The sequence below is a fragment of the Sciurus vulgaris genome (genome assembly GCF_902686455.1).
Source record: "Sciurus vulgaris genome assembly, chromosome: 7".
NCBI lineage: Eukaryota > Metazoa > Chordata > Mammalia > Rodentia > Sciuridae > Sciurus > Sciurus vulgaris.
Genome location: NC_136467.1, coordinates 35602643 through 35623735, shown reverse-complemented (window position 1 = coordinate 35623735; position 21093 = coordinate 35602643). Strand labels below are relative to the sequence as shown.

The 21093-nt window shown below is 35.8% G+C and overlaps 1 pseudogene across 1 annotated transcript; it reads left to right on the top strand.

Moving 5' to 3' along the window:
* Positions 1 to 2429: 2429 nt before the first annotated feature.
* LOC306665700 (large ribosomal subunit protein uL29m-like) lies at positions 2430 to 16099 on the top strand (annotated as a pseudogene). The gene is made up of 2 exons: positions 2430 to 2563; positions 15340 to 16099. The product of its transcript is annotated as a large ribosomal subunit protein uL29m-like (transcript).
* The last annotated feature ends 4994 nt before the right edge of the window (positions 16100 to 21093 follow it).

The following is a 21093-nucleotide window of genomic DNA, read 5'->3' as shown; positions in this document are numbered from 1 at the left end:
CATATTACTAAAAGGGTTACGAAACCAAAGCAGCATGAGTCACCAACATGGAGGTGACTCACCAACATCTCTCTTGTGAGGACTTTTTGTTCTGTAAATCTTCCCTCAATGTAGAAAGAACTAATTAATGATGAAGAGTTTCGTAAAATAAAACCATAATATGTCAATATCTATAAGTGACTATGGCAATAACTGATGTTTAGGCACATGTGACTGAGCTTCTTAGAGGCATGTGAAGTATATTATATATAATTCACATAATTATTACATATGTAGAATGTACATACATGTACATATATACACATGTATACACATGTATGTATGCATGTCACATATCCACATATTGTGTATGGTTGGGATTTTTTTTTTTTTTTTTTTTTTTTGGTACTGGGGATTGAACCTAGGAGCACTTATCCACTGAGCCACAACCCCATTCCTTTAAAAATTTTAAGTTTTGAGACAGGGTCTCACTAAGTTGCCTAGGGCCTCCCTAAGTTGCTGAGGTTAGCCTTGAACTTGTGATCCTCCTGCCTCAGCCTCCTGAGTTGCTGGGATTTCAGGCATGCACTACCCTACTTGGCTGGTTGGACTCTTTCTACCTGAACTATTGATAGCAAAACATTTGAAATACAGACAATTTCAATTCCTTTACTTTCACTTTGTCAGGTGAGCTACATACCTTCCAGCTCCTTTCCTGGTGAATCATTAGCATTACGTCCATTCACATTATTTTGGCTTTCCCATTGTGTTATTCCCTTGGAAATTAAAGAAGTGAATCTTAGACACCCATTCTCCCCTTTTCTTTGAATTAGACCAAATGTCCTGCCACTCATTCAACAAATATTTCTGAACTCCTCTTCTCCTGCCCTTGCTGTGCCAGGGAAAGCACCAGAGCCCCGGCACACAGACAGCCTGTCCACATTTCTGCTCCTCAGGAACCTGCAGTTGAACATGCTGAGCCTAGGTTGGGCAGGGTGGTGACAGTGAGCAGTATGGCTGGCAGGAGGCTGAAGAAAGGACTGTCCTCTTCCCGAGGTGGAGTTGGGGCGGGGCCATTGATGGGTTTTGAAAGAGTGTGAGAAAACTGGTTAGGAGAAGTGAGAGTCAGCTATGTAAAGCCACATGACTTTGACATTTTTCAGCTGGCTTTAGAAGAAAAGGGACAGAAAACAACCTTTACATTCAGGAAAACAGCAGGTCAGCATTTTTCCCACCTTGTCATGGACACCTCCCCTACCTCCTGGGCTCCTGAAAGTCAGTCAGCTAGTGTAGTCAGTGGCCTGCACCGAGTCGTGTGGTCAGGCCAGGCCTGAAGTCAGTCACAATCACCACAGTGCCTCTCACCAGGATGTGCACCTGGCCCTCAGCTGTGCAGTGAGAAGTGAGGCCTGACTGTTCCAGTCAGACAGATAACCTGCCCTTCGCCAGCCTGGAGACCTCACTGGTTTACTTGAATGTCACTGGTTACTTGAATAGTCTGCTCAAGTATAATGGAGATAATAACACCTATCTCACAGGACTTTTTTTTTTTTTTTTTTGCGGTGGGGGGTATGTGTAATGATTAAAGAAAAACATACAGTGTATATAAAATACCTTAGCTACAGTGTATATAAAATACCTTAGCTTAGTGCTGGGCATATGGTAAATGTTCAAAATTTATACCATATATATATATAACATATATTTATATAAATATATATATAATATATATGTGTATATATATATATATTTTTTTTTTTTTTTTTTTAACTCCACACACATGCCATTTCCCCAGGCCTGTTCCTAATCTCCATGACTTCCTTTTGTCTCTTTTTTTCCCACTTTACTGTCATCTCTTGTGTTCACAACTAATACCTGACTCCTTCACGATGCCCCAGGGTCTGAAGACATCCTCTCCTGGGGCCTGACCTTAAAGAGTTGTCTTTGTGGGCAGTTTGCCCTGCTCCCAAGGCCTTGTGTCCACCCTTATTCTGGAATATTATGTGGCTGGCAAAAAAAAAAAAAAAGAACAATGTACATAATGTGAATACACTGACAAGGAAGGAAGTCTAAGATATGTTAATGAGAAAGGGGAAGTGTCATTCAAGATCTGTGGTGTGGTTTCATTTTTGAAACAAAATCTTTTGTCTTGAAAGCTCTGTTTTGGTTTAAAGTTTTTCAAGAAGCATAAACTACTTGGGATGGTTATTTTTATATGTTAGCTTTGTGGGTCTAAGGCATACCCAGATAACTGATCAAACCTTACTTCTGGGTATGCCTGTAGGGATGTTTCCTGGAAGAGATTATTATTTGAATGGGTTGTCTGAGTAAAGAAGATCCCCTCACCAACACGGGTGAGCATCACCCAAACCACGCAGGGCCCCAGTGGAACAGAAGGGCAGAGCAAGGGTAGATTGGTATCTCCATCCATCTTCTCCTGCCCTTGAACAATGGCTCCCCAGGTTCTCAGGCTCCATCCAGGGCTTACAACAACACCTCATGTACCCCGCATCTGGATTCAGGCTGGGATTTACGTCATGGCTCCCTTACGTCCTGGTGGTGTGGACTGGATCCACCTTGGGACGTCTTAGCTGCCATTATATCATGACAAATCTCTCATAGCAAATATTTCTATATCTCGAATATATGTATGTCTTATTGGCCTTGTTTCTCAGGAGAACCCTAACTGACATACTACTTTTACCTTTGTGTTTATAGTTCATATTTGTAAAGAAATTGTATAACTTCCAGGCCTCACAAAGACTATGATAAATAAACATGGTCTTGAAAAACACAGGTTTAAACAAAGGGATGGTGGTGAAGAATCTGCCTGCATGAAGGTTTCCCAAAGCGGCCATGGAAAGCTGATTCTGCAGGGGACAAATGGCCTTGTTTATAGGATCAGAGATCACTGTCAAATATGTCTGAGAAACACCAAGTGGAGACAAGTTTATTCCTGTAATGTAGGATATCACTGTGGGTAAAATGGGCCACAGTGTCCTTACAATACCATCTTTTTCTAAGGAGCAACAAACAGTATTGATATTTCATAAAAGGGGGAGCTCCCCAAATTTGAGAAATGCTGACCAAGTGACCCAACTATTTCTCTCCTTAAATATCTCAATTTTTATCTGTTCTTTTTTAGTCTTTTCCCATCACATATTTTTTAATCAGACTTTTATCCTTAAGCTCAAAATATAATTTAATTACTGTATATTTAATAACTGTATATTCAAAATCTCAATGCCCAGTGAACTTGAAATATAAATAACTTTACACTGTCTATAATTAGCCCAAAACAAAAATCATCCAGTTAAAATAATTATCTCCTGGGTTTGGCAGAAGAATCTTCTCTGCTTAGGAGAGAAAATTGTGGTTTTAAAAAATATTTTTGAATTTCATCCTTGAATTTGAAACAAGCATCAGTGTTACTTGGCCCTCTTGTTAGGAGATTGAGTTGATTTTCTTCATCACTGAGTTCTGTTTAAGGCACATCATCATCATTGATCTGACTGTAAGGCACATTATTATCTAAGCCCTTTCCTGTTAGCTTAGTCATTAATTCATTCCTTCACTTGCTCCCTTTTCTATTCATTTCCAAATTCCATCTCTCCCCCAAAACAAACCATTCTCTCGTATTTAAATACACTGAATACAGAATTTGGAGACTTTACGGTTTTTTTTTTTTTTTTTTTTTTTTTTTTTTAAATGGGAATGTTGTTTTATATTATAATTGTGAGAATTATTCCAACTGTGCTGCCCAGGATCTTTTGAGATTTTTGAATGTATAATGACTTTTAATAAATGCTAAAAACTAAAATATGACTACCAGGAAAAACTGATTAACTCTTTAGTCACATAGACCAAAATGTGCTATGCTAAATCAACGAATTCAGCAACTGTGTGTCTATATTTTGCCAAGCCACGTTGAATGCAAAACAAAACCACCACATCCAGAGAACATCCTAGTATTATTTGCTAAAAATTGAAATGTTCATTTTATCATTCTCTACATTCTTCTTGCAACAGGAAATGACTTCTGAATGCACTGCCTCATTTGTCATTGTCAAGGATTAAATATGAACCAAATTTGCAAGGTATTTTTTTTTTTAAGTTTGCTAGAGCAGAATAATGTCATTGTCAACACTTTTTAACATTTTATGACTTTGGAATCTTTCCTTAAAAAAGAAGCACACTGCCAAACTAATTAAAATTGGTCATGAATATTAATGTTTGAGTTGAAAACAACTGCCACTAGGTGGCAAACAATCTACACATAGACTTGTACAAAAGGGAAAATTATAAATATATGCATATTAAACCAGACATTTCAAAATATCTGGTTAACATTGCATCTTCCACATATTGTAAATAATATCCACTTGGAAACATTAGTCTAATAGTGAAAAATGTGCTTTTTGTAAAGGTGGATTTTCTCTTTTCTTTCTCTCTTTTTTTTTTTTTTTTTTGTTAATATGTTTAGTTGTAGATGGACACTATACCTTTATTTAATTTATTTGTATGTGCTCAGGATGGAGCCCAGTTCCTCACACGTGCTAGGCAAGCACTCTATCACTGAGCTACAACCCCAGCCCACTCTTTTTTCTTAAGTGAAATCTTTTTTTTTTTTTGGTGGTGCTGGAGATTGAACCCAGGGCCTTGTGCTTGCAAGGCAAGCACTCTACCAACTGAGCTATCTCCTCAGCCCCTCTTTTTTTCTTTTTAAAGAGAAGGAAGGGGCTGGGATGTAGCTCAGTGGTAGAGTACTCGCTGACCACGCACTTTTTGCACGAGGCTCTGGATTTGATCCCTACACAGCTCCCTCCCTCGCCAAAAAGACAATGAAGATGGCGAATACGTAGCCTTAAATCCTAACATTTATCATTATGTAGAACTGGAACATGGACATGTATTATTTATCTCACCTGTGCTGTCCTAAAGTGTCCCTCTGTTATTGAAGATACACGGATGAAGAAACACTATAACTCTTAGAGACCCTGAATTTGCCCTGGGGCTTCTTATCTGGCTTTATGGATTCTATGAGGTCATCAATCTTCATCCCATGTTGGATGCAGGAGAGAAGAAGCACTGCTGGGGTCCTTCTGCATTTGATTCAATACTCTTGGGAATAGGAAATTGGTGCTATGGCACTGGACTGCCAAGTTGGAATATTAGTACAATCACTTCCAGGTTGAGTAACTAGGGCCAATTGTACTACAGTGCCCCCAAATAACTTCTCACTCTTATAAGAGGATGATATTGACCTTGAGTTTGGCCATGTGGGCTCTGGCCAGAGGCACGGGAGTAAACATGGTGTACATCCTGTCCAGCAAGTAGCTTCAAGAGCTATCGTGAGTTTCCACCGTCTCCTTGTTCTTTCCCTCTGCAGAGAAAAGGATATGTTCTCCTTCAGCTTATGACCTGTAATAAGAAGATTCAAGAAAAGAGCTAAGGAAAGTGATGTGCAGTCATCAAATTACAATACAACTAACAAATGAATATTCATTGGTATAAGCTACTGGAATGTGGGGGTTGTTTGTTATCACAGTATCACCCAGTAAAATCTATTACAATGGGCTTCAGTTTCTTCATCTATCAAATGAAACTAAAAATATTACTCATTTCATAAGACATGGAGGACTGAATGAAGAAAGAAGAACAGTACCTGGCCTCATAGAAGTTAGATATCATATATAAAAAAATATAAAAATAATACAAATGAAGGTAGGCAGGGAGCATTGTGCCTGTAAGTCCTAACTACTTGGGAGGTTGAGGCAGGAGGACCTCTTGAATCTAGGAGTTCAAGACTGGTCAGGGCTACATAGCAGACCCTGTCTCCAAAAATAATTTTTAAAAGTCTAAATGCATATGCAGCAATAGTAAGAGATTACATTTATTAAGTGACTAGATTATTAGAGTCTAAGGATGTTTTACTCATGATTTTAATTATACAGTATCATTTTAGAGTATTGACATTCTTTTTTTTCTTTTTTGGTACCCAGGATTAAACACAAAGGTCCTTAACCACTGAGCCATATCCCCAGCCCCATTTAAAAAAAATTTTTTTTTTTAATTTATTTTGGGTCTGGGTCTTCTAAATTGCTTAGGGCCTCACTCAGTTGCTGAGTCCGGTCTTGAACTTGTGATCCTCCTGTCTTAGGAGTCTGGGATTATAGGCATGCACCACCATGCCAGGCTAAAGTATTGACATTCTTGTTTTATAAAACAGGCCAAAAAGTCTCCTAATTTAGTGATTCTCAAATCATCTGTGGGTAAAGCCTGGTTCTTTTTACTTTTTACCCTTAATCAGTCACAAATTAATACATTTGGAAAATACAAATAAAAGTGAGTTATTAGAAATCAAATTAAATGATCAAATTTAAAAAGACATAAAATACAATTTTAATTTGCATTATTAGACTCAGTAGACATAAAATTCTATATTAATTCATACCATTGGTATAAATATAACACTAAAAATTAAAAACTGTCCTCACCTCATTTCATGAAAATATACACGTAGACAACTTGTATAGAAAATAACTCTTTTACTTAAACTTTTTGTCACTTAATAATTATAACTGAATAAAAATATGAGGGAAAATAAATACCTCAAATATTAAACAAAATACTTGAAACTCCACACAGTTTTTCATGTCACAAATTTGCTTCTTTCTTGTTAACTAATCTAATCTTTTTAATTTTGAAAACAACCCCTGTTAAAGAAACAAATCTCACAGAACTCTGTTGATAGGAACTGCAGAAAGGATTTTAAAGCAATCATAGCCATCTTGGATATTTGTTTGAACTTTATTCAAAATGAAGTAATGGTGTTATATGTTAAGAATTTATATTATATCAGAAGTCAAATCCAACAGTTTACTCTGTAGAATTATAAATTTAAATTTTTAATGAAATAAGTTCTAAATGTACCACTTTGGGATTACAGTTGGCAAACTAACTGAACATATGATGTTGTAACAAGGTCTGGCTGAGCAAATTGGTAGACCTGTTCATGTAGTAAGTTTAGGAAGGGACTCATCCTGTGATTTTGGTATTTTTCTGTTTTTGTTTTTGTTTTGTTTTTCAGTCCTGGGGATTGAACCCAGGAAATCTCTACCACTGAGCTACATCCCCAGCCCTTTGTATTTTATTTTGTTTTGAGACAGGTTCTCACTAAATTGCTGTGACTGACCTCAAATTTAGGACTCTTCTCCAAAATCACTGAGATCACAGACCTGCTCAACCACACCAGCTCATCATGTGATTTAAAGAACACCTAAGCTGTTCTATGCTTTATTAATTGAGGTGAGCCAACCAATTCTACATGAATGGTTAAGCAGCTTTCTGAACCCTGATGCTCAATTCAGAATTTGTAATGTGACAAATAAGTTTGCTTCTTACTTGTTAACTTATCTGATCTTTTAAATTTTGATTGATAGACCAGCAATAAGGAATGTGCCGTTGACACTGTTTTGTGAAACATGCCTTAAAAAGCACTGTGCTAGCTATGCCACCTTGCAGGTGGCAGGAACAGATTTCAATTCCAGGTCTGACTGACTGGCTTCTTTTATTGTATATGATCCTTATCCTATTGTATATGATCCTTATCCTATTGTATATGATCCTATTGTATATGATCTGCTTATCTGTAAGCAGATCATCCAAGTTATGTATTATTTTTGTCCTACTGCCTACACTGTCTAGTAGTAATACTATCTGGCTAATAGTAGGCTGGAACCAGACATAGAATGATAATTCATTATGTCTAGATAGATGATTGATAGATAGGCAGACAATATACATATACATTACATGTATTATGTGTAAACATGCATATACATTACATATATAACATGTATTACACAATATACATGTATACACATGTATGTGTATGTACATATATACATACATACCTTGTTAATGATAGAAATAAAATTTAAGGTGTCTTCTGGAACTCTACATACATCCATAATAGATTGGTCAGTTGGCAGGCCAACCAAGTCTAGCTTGATGATGACATTCAAATATTTATTGGCAACCTGTTTTAAATAAGCTCAAGTTATAACTTAATTTCCAGCATGGAGAGAAAAATGAAGCTTCTTAATGGAAACTTTGACCCATACGTGATTCTAGAAATAAACTTGCAAATATAGGTAGAAGAATTTGGGTAGAACCAAAATGTTTAAAACTTAGTTCAGGCTGCAAATCAGTGCAGCCACTCTGGAAAGCAGTTTGGAGATTCCTCAGAAAACTTGGAATGGAACCACCATTTGACCCAGCTATCCCACTCCTTGGCCTATACCCAAAGGATCTAAAATCAGCATACTACAGAGATACAGCCACATCAATGTTCATAGCTGCTCAATTCACCATAGCCAGATTGTGGAACCAACCTAGATGTCTTCAATTGATGAATGGATAAAGAAACTGTGGTATATATATATATTGTGGTATATATATATATATATATATATATATATATTACAATGGAATATTACTCAGCCATAAAGAGTGATAAAATTATGGCATTTGCAGGCAAATGGATGAAATTGGAGAATATCATGCTAAGTGAGATAAGCCAATCTCAAATACCAAAGGACGAATGATATCACTAATAAGTGGATGATGACACATAATGGGGGGTGGGAGGGGTTACTGTTAGGGTTAGAGTTAGGGTTAGGGAGGGGGACAAGAATGGAGGAAAGAAGGACTGTTTAGAGGGAAAAGAGGGGTGGGAGGAGTGGGGCGAAGGGAAAAAATAACAGAATGAATCAAACAACATTGTCCTGTGTAAATTTATGATTACACAAATGGTATGCCTTTACGCCATGTACAAACAGAGAAACAACATGTATCCCATTTGTTTACAATAAAAAAAAAAAACTTAGTTCATTACCCATGATTAGGCATAAGACATTGTTTTTAAAATGTCAGTTCAATTTACTCTGAATCCTGTTGGAAATTTCAAGGTTTCTTCATTACAAATATAAAATCATTGAATTTAAATAAAAATTTCATTTCTCATTCAACATGTACTTCTATAAGTTAAGGAAGTTTATTAGTTTGATTTGGCTTTTACTTCCCAGCTAATATAATTATTACAAAGCTACACATAAATGTAAATATTTTTGTTGCCTGACTGAAATTATAAAACTTCAGTCCATTTTAAATTTTGATTTTCTTTAAACATCAAGTTATATGGGGATCTTGCCTGCACTACTAAATGCTTAAAGCATTAAATATTTTTAGCCTGTAATCATAGAATATATTTGAAGAACTTATTGATTATCTTTTCCTTTTTTCTCCGTCATAGAAATAAACAGGTGCTACAGGCAGAATTTAAGTTCCACTTCCTTGAATAAATAGTTCCCTTCACTCTCTTTGTCCTGGGAGCTAACACACAGCATTAAGATAAGCAGAAATACTTTATTCATTAAAAAAAGAGATTCGTATGTTACAAATATGAAATCTAGAATTGCCTCCTACACACCACATTTAATTTCGGTAACTGGGAAACTCAGCTTTCTCAAGGTGAGCTGGAAAATCTGTCAGAAGGCAGTCTTTTTTTCTCATGGACCTTAAAGGTTTTGCTCATGTAACTCCTTAACCAACTCTGAAAACTTTATAGCCTTTCAAATATTTTTGTTTTCTTATATTTGCCCTCGTAATTTTTTTTTAAATACAGAGTTTATAATATCCATACATTGAGAATAGTGGCATTTTAAATAAAATTTTAGCATTTTTATCTCTATATACAAATGTTGCAGGTAAATAGATAATAGTCACATATGTGTATACACATACATACACACATACTTGTGTTCTTTTCCTTAACTGTAGTATATTTAAAATTTTTCATTTTTCTCTTTCATCACACCTTTTCATTTTACTCCTTCATGATAGCATATATATTTATGATACATTTTTATGCTACAAAGTTTTTATTAGCCTATAACACTTTCTGCACTTAATTTGAAATGATCAAAGTTTGTGAACATAAGGACCTAGGTGTTAAAACATTCCATCTGGATTGAGTTATTAACATTATTATTAGTGTATAATCTATCAAAATAATATTCGTGGAAGCTTTAATAGGTATGCATTAAACCTAAAAAACTTGGAAATTCATCTTCTCATGAGAGAAAAGGGACTGAATCTATGTGTGAATATTACTTGCTACTGAAATTAAGTGATGTATTCATTTTTATAAATATAAGCACTAAGAAACAAAGTTCACCTAAATACGTAGATGAAACTGGATGGAATTTATTGTGGCTCTGTTAGTCAATTCTTTGAACTCCTGAGTTATATAACAAAAATTCCGTGGCAATCTATCATCAAAAACTAGTTTTTAATAATCTATTGGTTAAGAACTCCTTTAGATTCTCATCTGTTTTTAATGAAAAATATTAAAAAGGAAAATTCTCAAATAAGGGATTGTTAGCTAATCATTTAGGTTGTTCAGTTTTTTAATATTGTTACCAATGCTATATTTGAAATTGCCCTATTCTGCTTTTATTGGCACCTCAAAAGTTTTTTTTTTTTTTTTTTAAACAAGGAGAATATGATATGGTAAAATTCAACTCAAAATATTAAGTCATTTGTTTTTCTTTTATAAAGTGTGAGAAGGGATATTGTAAAGAGATGTGGAAAACACAGAAGACAAGCAGTTTTTGAAGTGTATACATTCAGTACATGAAAGTTGAAAACTGGAAATTGCTTTTCTTAAGTCTCAGTCCCATGTGGACCTTGGACACCTTCCAAGTGCTCCCAGGTGTACATAAACCCATGGTGACAACTATATGCTCTATTGTCAAGATAGTAATTCTCTTCTGGGACAGGCTGTTATGGTTTAGATGTAGTGTCCCCCAGAAGCTCACATGTGAGACACAGCAGGAAGGTTCAGAGGAGAAATGATTGGGTTGTGAGAGTTTTAAACTAATCAGCGAATTAATCCCTAATGGAAGTGGTAGGGTGTGGCTGGAGGAGGTGGGAATTGGGGCGTGGCTATGGGGTATATATTTTGTATCTGGAGAGTGGAGTCTGCTTCCTGATGATGTGAGCTGCTTTCCTCTGCCACTCTCTTCCACCATGATGTTCAGCCTCACCTCGAGCCCCAAGGAATGGAGCCAGCGTACTAAAGGACTAAGACCTCTGAAACCGTGATCCCTGAAATAAACCTTTCCTCCTCTGTAATTGTGCTGGTCAGATCATTTAGTCACAGTAGTGAAGAAAGCTGATTAAAACATTCTTAACCTAATCAGTGAATTAGTCCCTGATGGTATTAACCGAATGGTACCTGGAGGCAGGTGGGGTGTGCCTGGAGGAACTGGTTCACTGGGGGCCTGGCTGTGGAGTATACATTTGTATCTGGCCAGTGGAGTCCCTCCGCTTCCTGATTATCATGTGAGCTGGTTCCCTCTGCCATACTCTTCCACCACGATGTCCTGCCTCACCTCAAGTCCTGAGGAATGGAGCAAGCTGCCTATGAACTAAGGCCTCTGAAACCATGAGCCCTCAAATACTTTTCCTTCCCTAAAATTGTTCTGGTCAGAACCTTTAGTCATAGCAGTGAGAAAAGCTGACTGAAACACTGGTAGAGGGGATTTTGCTTTACAAGTTTACCACAGTCCACATCCCAATCAACGGACTATTCAATAATTATTGTGCGTGCGTGAAAAGAAAGTTCTTAGCTAACTTTAAAAATATAAATGATTATGTTTTTGCCAAGAGACAAAAAAAATCAAACCAAACTCTTAATGAAACCAAACTCTTCTCTTAACTCCAGAGATACTGAACTCTAAAGGCCTGATGGAAAGTTCCCGAGAAAACCTTTCCTGAATCCCAGGCTTCACTGAGTTCCCCTCTTTGGGCACCAAGAAATGATATTAAAATTATTTTCTCATCTGTCTTCTTCAACAAACTATGAAGTTCCTGAGGGTAAAAGTATCATGCCATATTCATCTTGGACACCCCCCACAATTCTTACACAATACTTGATAAATAGAGGTGCCCAATAAATATGAACCATGCTAAATGAGAGGGAAGTAATTATATTTGCATGGTGTAATATGAGACATATAAGCAAAACTCCTTTGCCATGAAATATTAGCTTTCAAAGTCATTCTTAAATCCTTTGATAAATCCCTATGCATCTCCTAGAATCCTAATATTAAAAAATGAAATATGACTAAGATTTAGTCGGGAAAATAATAGCAGAGAGGAGAGAAGTTGTTTCTTACAGTGGGAACACACTCTGCTGCAGGAACATTGTAAGAACATGGCACTGGCAGAGTTTCCATGGGAGGGAATGTTCCAGAAGGAGAATGAAGAGTTTGATCCAGGCATGATCATCAGGGTCAAGTGTAGGATTTGGGCTTTGATTCTAAGCACAATAAGTAACCATTAGAAAGTATTAAGCAAAATGCTTACATCACTTGATTTGGTTATTAAAAGATCACTCTGGCAGAGACTTCTCCATCTCCTAAATCCAGACTAAGCTAATTACACCAACTCTCCCAATAAAAACAATCAGAACTTCCAGAAAAATTATTTAAAAAAAAAAATCTTTAAAGCATTGAAAAGCCAAAAGTAAACAAGGAACTTCCAGGCCAAAATCAAATAAAAGACAGGAAGCCTGTGAGATCCAAGAAACCTAATAAATACCAAGCAGATAAATCATCAGACCACACTTAGATATATTACAGTAAAGCTGCACACAGAGCACCAAAATCAAAGAAAAGCAATTTTAATCCAATCAAAAATAAAAGATAGTGTATCAGTTTTCTAGAACTGTCATTAAAAAATGGTTACAAATTGGGTGGCCTTAATTTATTCTTGCATAATTCTGGAGGCCAAAAGTCTAAAATAGTAACAACAACAACAACAACAACGAGGGAGGATCTTGTGTCTGCCTATGTCCTAGCTCCTGATGGCTGCCCACGTTCTTGCCATTTCTTGGTATGCAGGTGCACCCCTCCCATCTCCCAAGTGACCTCTCTGTGTCTCCTCTCTTCTTCTTAAGGATATGAGCCACTGGATTTAAGCCCACTCTAAATCCAGGATAATTTAATCCTGAGTTCTTTAGCTAATTACATTGTCAAAGATCCTGTTTCCTGACTGGGACTGTACTCAGTGGTGGAGCACTTGTGTAGAATGTGCAAGGCCCTGTGTTTGATGCACAGTACCATTAAAAAAAAAAAAAAAAAATCTATCCAAGACCTTATTTTCAAAAAAGAGCACCTTCTGAAGTTCCAGATACACATGAATTTTGGAACAATAATATTCAACTTCCTATAGCTTTCTTTCTGCCCCCCACATTCATGTTCCTACCATGTGAAAAATACATTAACCCTTCCCTAAATCCCTCAAAATCTCAATCCATTTCAGCATCACCTCTAAATTCTACATCTCATCAACATTTTAAAGTCTCAGAGATATTATCATCTAAATAAGAGATGAGTGAGATGCTAGGTATGATCTGTTCCAGAGCGAAATGTCTCTTTCCCTTGCGAATCTGAGAATTAAAAAAATAAATTATCTGCTTTTTAAATACAGTGGTAAGCCAGGCATAGGCTAGACCTTGCCATTCCAAAAGCTGGAAGAATAAAGGGGCTGCAGGTCCCAAACTACCTCCCAGCAGGGCAAAAACTACTAACTCTAAGACCTGAGAGGAATCCTTGTGGCTCATTCCACTCTCTCCACCTGTAAAGACCCTGGAGCCCACTTCTATAGCTGCTGTTACTGTACCCAGTTTTGCTTCCAGGATCTTTCTTCTTTCCAAGATATTTCTTTCTTTTCTTTTCTTTTCTTTTTTTTTTTTTTATTTTATTTTTTCCTTAAGGGGTATTACATGTCTATAGCTGAGCAATTCTATCAGCTATTTCCTGCCGATAGAATCTTGATGTCAACACCTTCCTTAATTTTATTAAGTCTCTGTCCCTGTCAGTCTAAACTTGCAGTATTTCTGTAGATATAACATTCTCAAGAACCTGTGATTTTCCCATTATTTCAGGGAGGTTCATACCATTAAACGTGAGTATTTTCCACAGGTCCTCCCTGGGTAATCTCATTTCTATTTTTGGTTTCCATTGAGATTTTCAATTGGATGATTCACACACCTAATCTCTAGCAAAAGGTTTCCAGCCACACATTGTTTAGTCCAGCACATGTTTTAGCTTTTTTTTTTTTTTTTTTTTTTGCAATATGAATAGGATGAGAATTCTTCAAATCATATAATATGCTGGCTCCTTGCTGCTTAACAGTTCTTTCCTCAATTGATCTCTTTCCTGTCACATTTTACAATAGACAATAAGCAAGTAGGCTGTCTCTTCCACACTGTGATCGGAAATCTCCTTAGCTAAATATCCTAATTCATCACTTGCAGGTTCTGCTTTCTTGCCAATCAAGATGCTTCAATCATCTTCTCAATACTTTATAAGAAGGGTTGACTTTCTTCCAAGTCCAATAACATGTCCTTCTTTTCCCTCTAATATCTCACCAGAAGCATCTTTAACACTCTTATTTTTACCATTTCTTCAAAGCAGCCTGTGACTTTTTAATCAAGCACCTTAAAATTTTACTAGTCTCTACCTGTTATGCAAACTAAAGCCACTCTGCATTTTTAGATAGCTGCTTACAGTAGTTTAGAATATCTGTTTAAGTATGTTACAGTAACACCTTACTTCCCAGTACCAAAATCTGTATCAGTTTCCTGAGTTGCTGTAACAATTGCATACACTGTGTGGCTTGAATGACAGAAATTTGCTCTTTCACATTACTGAAAGTCAGAAGTCTGAAATAAAGTTGTCCATTCTGTCTGGAGGCATGGAGGGAAAATCTTTGTCATGCTTTGCCTAGCTAGTGGTGGTTGTTGGCAATACTTGGCATTCCTTGGCTTATAGCTGCTTTACTCCAATCTTTGCTTCCTGCTCAACATTACATCCTTCCCTCTCTCTTTCTGTGTTCTCTCCCTTTCTGGGAGAAAAAGTCACTGGTTTAAGGTCCACTCTAAATTCCGAATGATTTTGTCTTCAGATCTTTAATAAATTATATTTGCAAAGATCCTCTTTCTAAGTAGGGTCAGATTTTGAGGTCCTGGATAGACATAAAATTTCGATGAACCCCATATAGATAGGTTACTTTCAAAAGAGGTACATTAGATTGATTTTCAATAGTTATAAGAGAAGTTTAAAAATAGTGAATGATATTTTCAATATACTGAAAGAAATTGACTTCTAATCTAAGCTTAGTAATAATATATATTTTCAAAAAGGTCAAAAATTATTTTCAGGAAACACAGTTTGCTTAATTACATGAACATAAAACGACTGAGGGCAATTTGCCCATTATTTGTAGAAGAGTCTCAGCCATGCTGAAGGCTTCTGGGTGGTTACTAACTCTGAAGGCCCCTGCTTAACAAGGGTTGCAGGTTTTCTCTTAGTTTGCTAGGAACGTACCAAATGTCACATCCTTTCACCAGCATAGATTACTTAATACCACATTGTCAAGGAAAAGATTAGAAGGATTTTGATGACCCAAAGAATTGGGGAGAAGAAAAAGTAAAATCTGGAGCTGCATGGACTTGTCAGAAAATAAGGGACAAAAGTAACAAAGATTTACATAAACTTTGGTACATCCTAGTGAAAGAAAAATGCTTCTAACTCTCGAGCAGGAGGCCAAGAGGCAGAGACAACGCCAAGTGCTTAGAAAAGGTGGTTGATTCCTTGGTGCATTAGATAAAGTTGTCCAGGAAAGAGAAGATGCACTAAGGCTTCTTCAGACTGGTCAAGAAAAACTAGTCCTGGTGCTTGGAGAAGCGACATCTTTGGAAGAATCTTCTGGCACAAATTCAAACAGTGGCCTATACTTTGGTTCCTAAAGAAATAATATAACAAGATACAAGTCTTTGTAATGCCTTATATGGATCATTGTCTCAGATTGAGACTTGAGAAACAAGCCCACATCAAAAAAAGAAAGCAAAGTTTAGAGAAAAAGAAAGAAAAAATGTCTTCAGGAAAAGTTTCTGTTTCTTTCTGAAGCTCAGAAGTCAAGTTTCATCTCTGACCTGTTAATTAACCATTTGTTTTTCTTGCATTATAGTCTGTATACAAAATAAATATATGTTAAGTGGTTTATAAAGGGAAAAAAGTTATTTTCAGATAATTACACAATAAGTTAGCTGCCAACAGATGTTCACTAAAGAAAATTCTAAAGAATTTTCCTTCAGCAAGAAGGAAAGTAAGCCTGGACACTAAAGAGAATGAAAAGTGTAGAAAAGGTGAAAATAGGTGAGTCAATCTAAATGAATATTTACAGTATAATATAGTAGTAATCGTAGAATTTTTAAAAAGGTAAAAGTAAAATTGATAATATCTAAAATATGTGAATTAGAGGTTTATTTAGGAAATATATCCTAATGCTATTATAAAAAGTAAAAGTAGTGGTTACTTTTAGACTTTGTTGATTCTTAAGAAAGTTTAAGAAAAGTTTAAGTTTTTCAGAGTAACCATTGAAAGAAGATTAAAAGTGTATCAATTCAAACAGGAAATAAAAATAATATATGGTGACTTATACACACACACAATCCAAAAGAATACAGTGAAAAAATAAAAATAGAATAGAATAGGTGGAGCAAATAGTACAAAATAAGAGACTAAATTTGCATTAGGTATATCTACAGTATTTCTATTAATTTATTTAATAGACTAAATGAGCGAGATAAAGGACAGAGATTGTTAGAAAGAATAAAAATTACAATTGCATAATACTTGTTACAAATATAACTTCAATATAGAAAACAGAAAATGAAGGGATTCAAAAGAAATACCATGGAAATGCTCACACATCCAATTTTTGGGCAAAATGTTTGACAATAGAAAAAAGAATTATTGTATATTGACTAAGGTTTCACTTAAAAGGAAAATAAAATATTATCATTTTATTTTCTCTTCATATAATAATACAGCTTCAAACACTATTATTCAAAATTCTAATTGAAATGAAAAAAAGAAAAATAGAGAAATCAATTATAGTTAGTGACTTTAACATATTTCTCTGGGCAACTGATAAAGAAACAAGTAGTATTATATAAATAAGATTATATGAGTTGAAATTTATAAGATTATAGTTCTTGAAAAATAAATTAATAAAATCGGTGTAAGAGACAAAGTTAACCATTATAGGATATGCAGTCTTTTAAAGAACAAATGAGACATTAAAAAAAAAAAAATGACCATAAATTGAGTGAGTTTTATCACATCTCAAAAGGCTGGAGCATTATGAAGCACATTTTCTGATCACATCAAATTAAATATGGCATTAATTTTTTTAAAGGTAGTTGAAATAATCCCATGCCTATAAATTAAAAAGTGCACTTCTAACTTACCCATGGGTCATTTTTCTAATTGACTCTTGTGGAATACAGTTAAAGTAGTTCATAGAGGAAGAAATATAATTTTAAATATATATATTTTTAAAATAAGGGCCCAAATTTAGTGAACTAAGTATCCATTACAATTATCTAAATCAAAATCCACAAAATAATCTTAGAGAAGAAAGAAAATAATAATGAATAGAAATTAAATATAAAATATATAATAAAAAGCATCAACTTAGCCAAAAGTTGGCACTCAAAGAGTTTAATTAATTTGGCAAAATTCTGGTACTATTGAATGTGCTTGTTTGCACATGTGCAGGAGGGGGAGAATGGGAATTAAGAATTAAACTACTACTATCAGAAATAAGCATTTTAAGAGTTAACCAAATATAAGAATGGGATTAGCAAGAACAGGATTGATCAGCTGTTAGGGGTGGAAGTCCTTCTTAGGTCTCTAACCTTTCCCAAACCTCTTAATTGTCTTCATTAGAACCAAGTGAAATAATCTGGATATCTTCTGCCTTCCCTTCAAGATGTACTCCCCATCTTTCTCCCTCACATTTTGCTCCTCAGGAAGCTGAAGCCTATGAATTTTAGCAATGGACTCCCTTGGCCAATGGCTTCCAGTGGAATTCAGCTAAAGTGGAAAACCAACAGGAAATCAGAAGGTGAAAAAATGAAGTCTGGGTATCTATTTCCTTTCTCTCTTATGCCATGTTGTCTAAAACTGAATTATTCCCTCCCCGCAACCCCCAGTTTTCTTAGCTTCTATTAGGAAGTTCATTCTTTCACCCAGGCTGTAATCTTTTCTTTTTAAATTGGTATTTATCTTATTATATCATTTTTTTCTTTTTTTAATTTGCTCTAATTAGTTATACATGACAATAAAATGCATTTTGATTCATCATACATAAATGGAGTATAACGTCTCATTCTTCAGGTTGTATATGATGTAGAGTTACACAGGTCATGTAATCATATATGCACATAGGATAATAATGTCTGTTTCATTCTACTTTCATTCCTACTCCCATACCCCTCCCCTCCCTTCACTCCCACCTTTATCCCTGCCCCCTTTATTGTGTATTGGCCTCTGCATATCAGATAAAACATTTGGCCTTTGGTTCTTTGAGATTGGCTTATTTCACTCAGCATGATATTATCCAGCTCCATCCATTTACCAGCAAATGTCATACTTTCATTATTCTTTATGTTTGAGTAATATTCCATTGGGTGTATACATACTACATTTTTTTATCCATTCACCTATTAAAGGACACCTTGGTTCCATAGTTTAGCTATTGTGAATTGAACTGCTATAAACATTGATGTGGCTATGTCACTGTAGCATACTGATTTTAAGTCCTTTGAGTATAAACCAAGGAATGGGATGATGATGGTTCCTTCCAAGTTTTCTGAGGAATCTCCATACTGCTTTCCAGAGTGGTTGCACTAATTTTCAGGTCCACCAGCAATGTATGAGTATGCTTTTCTCCCCACATCCTCACCAACATTTATTGTTGCTTATATTCCTGATAATTGTCATTCTCACTGGAGTGAAATGGAATCTCAATGTAGTTTTGATTTGTATTTCTCTACTTGCTAGAGATGGTGAACATTTTCTCTTATATTTGTTGATTCATTGTATTTCTTCTTCTGTGAAGTATCTGTTCAGTTCCTTAGCCCACTTATTGATTAGGGTTGTTTTTTGTTTTGTTTTTGTTTTTGGTGTTAAGTTTTCTGAGTTCTTTATATATCTTGGAGATTAGTGCTGTATCTGAGATGCATGTGGTAAAGAGTTTTTCCCATTCTGTAAGCTCTCTCTTTACATTATTGATTGTTTCCTTTGCTGTGAAGAAGCTTTTTAGTTTGAATTCATCCCATTTATTGATTCTTGATTTTACTTCTTGTGCTTTAGAAATCTTGTTAAGGAAGTTAGTTCCTAAGCTGACATAGTGGAGATTTGGACCTACTTTTTCTTCTATTTGGTGCAGGGTCTGTGGCCTAATGCCTAGGTCCTTGATCTACTTTGAGTTGATTTTTGTGCAGGGTGAGAGATAAGGGTTTAATTTCATTTTATTACATATGAATTTCCAGTTTTCCCAGCACCATTTGTTGAAAAGGCTATCTTTTCTCCAATGTATGTTTTTGGTGTCTATGTCTAATATGAGATAACTGCATTTATGTGGATTTGTCTCTGTGCCAGACTGTACTCTTGACCCTGTCCCTTCAGACCTAGAGGTGTTGAAAGGTCTCTATTTTGGGGTGTTGTTCCATCCCTTGTTGTATATCCAAACCTTATGCATATCTTTGCTTATACTCTCTATTAAACTCTCTTCAAATTACTCAATTTGATCATGCCATATGTTACCTGCCAGGACCCTGACTGGTAAATGAGATGAGACTCCACCATTACCGTATCAGATGATGCTTCTCCAGTTGAGCTGTCAGTGCATATTAATTAATTTTAATGCAAAGGATTGTGCTTATTTTTCCAACACATTCTCTCCCCCTAAGCAATATTGACTCCATCAAATTCAGAGAACCTGTGAAAAGAATGGGAAGATGGGCAGCTTTGCCTCACATGAGATTCTCCAGAAGCAGGTTCTGTCCTTCAGTATCCACTGATCCCTGCAGGTTGCACTATATTATATCCTCTTGCTCTGTCAGTTCTACTATACTGAAGGGAAGGGTGGCAGGGACCATTGGTCTGTGTTGGATGGCCATTTCATGTTATTAGAGTGAGAATCCTTAATCTCTTAGTTTACAACTGTTTCAGATTTATGCTTAACCTGGTCATTAATCAGAAAATGTGGCCCTCCATGTAACGGTGGAAGCATGAGAGGCATATACATCTGCCTCCAAGCCCTGACTCTCTCACTTGCCACAGATGTGCTAACAGACACACGCTAATGCTAACTATGCTAAAAGAGAAGCATGTCCACTTTTTGAAGGGAAAATCAGTTACCTTATATTCAGAAATGACTTTTTTGTGGGGTTTTCTTTGTGCTGTACTGTTCTGCTATGGTGGAGTTCAATAGGGCCAGATTGAATTTTGGGGTGAAGAAGACAGCTTCCAAGAAAAAGATTCTTTCAAACTATCTCCTCCTTTGGGAAGAAATCACTGTTTCTGTATTGTACTGTTGATCAACATCCTCTGCCCAAAGCAACCTAAATAATTGCTGATTAACATTCATACACATAATGCTGAGTTTAGTCATAGTTCAGGGCATAGAAGAATATGTGCCACATTATCAGCTTTTTTAATGTATACTTTTTCCACATGAAACAGACAAGCAAAAAAACAAGGTCACAAGTACAGCAGGTCCTGGTGACATTCCAGAATAGAGCCCACAGAGGAAAATACACCTTACCTAGATATATGATGAATAAGTGGAGTTAGTGTGGCCTGTTCAATACTCTCCTGAACTCTGACACTCTTTGTTTTATTCCAGATTTCAAAAAGAGAGATCCTTTCCTGCAATCACCTTTAGGCATAGGTGGTACATATTGGTTAGGATTTGTTTGCCTGCATAAAAGAAAAAATAATATTCTTGGGCTGGGGAGATAGCTCAGTTGGTAGAGTGCTTGCCTTACAAGCACAAGGCCCTGGGTTTGATCCCCAGCACTGCAAACTAACAAACTAACAAACAAACAAACAAAAAACAACCAAATAGCCTTCTACATACAGAAACCCAAAGGGTTTTTTTTTGTTTGTTTTGTTTTTTCATCTA